Source organism: Numida meleagris, chromosome 25 (assembly GCF_002078875.1).
Source record: "Numida meleagris isolate 19003 breed g44 Domestic line chromosome 25, NumMel1.0, whole genome shotgun sequence".
NCBI classification, from domain to species: domain Eukaryota; kingdom Metazoa; phylum Chordata; class Aves; order Galliformes; family Numididae; genus Numida; species Numida meleagris.
Window position 1 is genome coordinate 2,169,590 of NC_034433.1, and position 3,000 is coordinate 2,172,589.

Sequence of the window (3,000 nt, forward strand, 5' to 3'; positions counted from 1 at the left end):
GCTGCAGATCTGGGGTTGGATCTGCCCTCGGTGCGGTGGGTTTGCAGAGCACAGATCCCTCCCTGCTGCTGCTGGGGTTTGTGCTCCTCATGGGGGTGGAGATGGCAGGGATGTGCTGAATCCCAAGCCTGGAGTTGAGTTGAGGAGCACAGAAGTGGACATGGCAAAGTTCAGATCCCTTTAATGCCACCCGATGTCACCTGCATCACCTCTTCCTCTCCTGTGCTCAAGTTTTCCCCTGGAAGAGCTGGGGCAGGAAGGACACAGAGACCAGCAACAGTGATTTTTCTCATTGCGCTGTAGACAAAAGTTTCCTATTTGAGCTGATCATCTGTTGCTCTAAGGGGCAAGTCAGGAGGTATTCGCCCACCTTATTAGCTGCTCATCAGATGCTGAACCTGCTGATAACCCAGAGAGGGGTGAGCATGGTGCATGCTGGGGTCAGATGAGGGATGCTGACGCTCAGCCCCACATCCCAGCCCATGGATGCATTTAGAGAATGATCTTCCTGAGCTGAGAAACAACCCCAGCACCAGATCCGCTCCGTTAACCATTCCAGCACATAGCAGCACATCCAGCTCCTGGCCCCTTGCTTTAGCTAGCAGGTGTCACATCCCACCCGGGCTTAGGGACAAAATCCCCTTTCCTCCATGGGACACATCTCACCTGGGTTTGGGGACAAAATCCCAACTCCTCCGTGGGATCTTCACTCCCCTCCACCAGGTGTGGAAGCAAAGAGGTGTCTACCAGCAGCAGGACACAGCTAAAATGAACCCAGCTTTGGAAAGACAGCAAGGACACCGGCTGGTGTGTTCCCAGTGAAAAGAAGGACGCAGTGATGGGTGCAGGAAGAAAGGAAGAACAACCTTGGTGCCCATGGTTGGGGCACAGTGGGAAGGGAACCGCACAGAGAGGCTGTGGATCAACCCCCCTCCCCATCCCCGATGTGATTTCTAAACCGCTCTGTGCATAGCTAATGGGGAGGATGGTATTTCCACCCAGTGTTTAGCCTTGTTAATTATGAAAGAGCTGAGATTACCGCGGCCACACGGCACACCGAGGTTGAGGTGAACGGCAGAGCTGTGCTGGGTGGGCTCTGGCCGCAAAATAACAAGCAAAGAATTCAAAAAGAAAGGCAGTGGTATGCAGGGATTCTTAGTTTGTAGAGGTCGGAGGTGTCAGCTCGCTGCAGCCCTGAGGGGTGGGAGCATCCACTTTCTGTGATTTCCCTGGAGGAACAGCAGTGTGTTAGCCAAGCTGTAGGGCTTGGGGACGCGGCCAGGTGGGCTCTGAGGTTCTGAGGTTTTGATGCTCTAAAAGAGGGACAGGCGGTGGTGGCAGCTCTGGGAGGGAGGCAGCAGCACAGGGCTAAGGTGCTTGGCATGGCCAGGAATAGCTCTGTAATAGGATGGAGGTGGCTGGGCAGAGCCTGGGGGTGGGAGAGCGGAGGAGGACCCAGCAGAGGATAGGGGCAATGTGCCCCCCCAGGTGCTCCTCCTTGACACCAGGCATCTGAGAGGGAAGCCTGACCTGCAGACTTGTGTTGCCCTATGGGGTAATGGAAAGAAGATCACGGAGATATTTTTTCTTCCTGTTTTCACTTGGCTTTTTCTGCTCCACCGCCGTGAAGTGCAGCTGTGCTGGTGGCAGATGCTCCCCTGTGACGGTGGCACAGAGATGGGGCACCTCTGAGATGTGGGTGCCTGCAGAGCTGCAAGAATCAGCTGCAGGTTCTACCCCTCACTGCTTTGTGCACACTGGGAGCCACTGGCCCCACCTGGCAGCATCCACAGCTGGACCAGGACCAGGGCCTGGAGCTGTGCGGGTCATTAATCTGAGCATCCATAGCCCAAATTTCTTGCATCTTGGCACGTGGCTTGTGCTGTGCACGGAGCTCATTCCTGCTGAGTCCTCTTTGGTTGCAGCCGAAGTTTGGAGCTGAAGCCATCTGCAGCAGGACAAAGAGTGCAGCAAGGGGATGAATAATTAACTGTTTATGGCACAAAGAGTAATAAGAAGAGAGGCAACACCAGGGCCATTGTGGGGCAGTGGAAAAAAAATAAACTATTCAGAGAAACAAGAGCTACATGATATTCTCATATCGTATTATTTTTCCATAGCCCAAAGGAAGCCGCCTGCCTGCAGACAGCTCTCATCTTCTGCAGGGGCTGTGGCTGAGGAGATGTTCTGCAGGGTTAATGAAGCAAAGAGACCTCTGGCTTTGCCACATGGAAAGGGGAAGTGCTGCCTGCTGGGATGCACCACGGAGCCCCACTGCCAGCTTAGGGCTCTCCATCAGATTGGAAGCTGCCATCCCAGGGGATGCAGGGCCATGCTCTAAAGCCATTTTCCCCCCAGAAACCTCGTGCTGCATTTTCCATGTGTTGCATCACAGCCTGAATGCAAGTGCTGGATGAATGCCTTGTGGAATTGCTCGGCCTCGGCGAGCGCTCAGGGTGCAGACTTCCATTTTAATTTGTTTAATTAGGCACCTGCCATTGTCAGAGCTGGGGGTAACCCAAGAGCTCCCCCTAGCATTCCCTGTCGTGCAGAAAGCAGAGAGGGTGAGAGTGGGAGCGCAGTGAGGTGGCACAGGTGTCCCCTGCCTCCCACTGGCAATTGCACGCAGCGTGGGAGCTGCTGTTTTGCAAGTTGGCTCTGAGAACTGCAGCTGTGCTGTGTGTGCCCGTGCTCTGAGATTTAGGATGGGGTGGGATGGGATGGGATGGGATGGGATGGCATAGGATAGGATAGGATAGGATAGGATAGGATAGGATAGGATAGGATAGGATAGGATAGGATAGGATAGGATAGGATAGGATAGGATAGGATAGGGTAGGATAGGGTAGGATAGGATAGGATAGGATAGGATAGGATAGGATAGGATAGGATAGGATGAAATTGAATGGAGTGGAATGTGGAATGGAAGAGAAGAGAAGAGAAGAGAAGAGAAGAGAAGAGAAGAGAAGAGAAGAGAAGAGAAGAGAAGAGAAGAGAAGA

At 53.4% G+C, this 3,000-nt stretch overlaps 1 protein-coding gene across 1 annotated transcript in view; it reads left to right on the forward strand.

Moving 5' to 3' along the window:
* Positions 1 to 3,000, forward strand: part of TMCC2 (transmembrane and coiled-coil domain family 2) — a 21,966-nt gene that overhangs the window by 5,745 nt on the left and 13,221 nt on the right. The window lies entirely within an intron of this gene.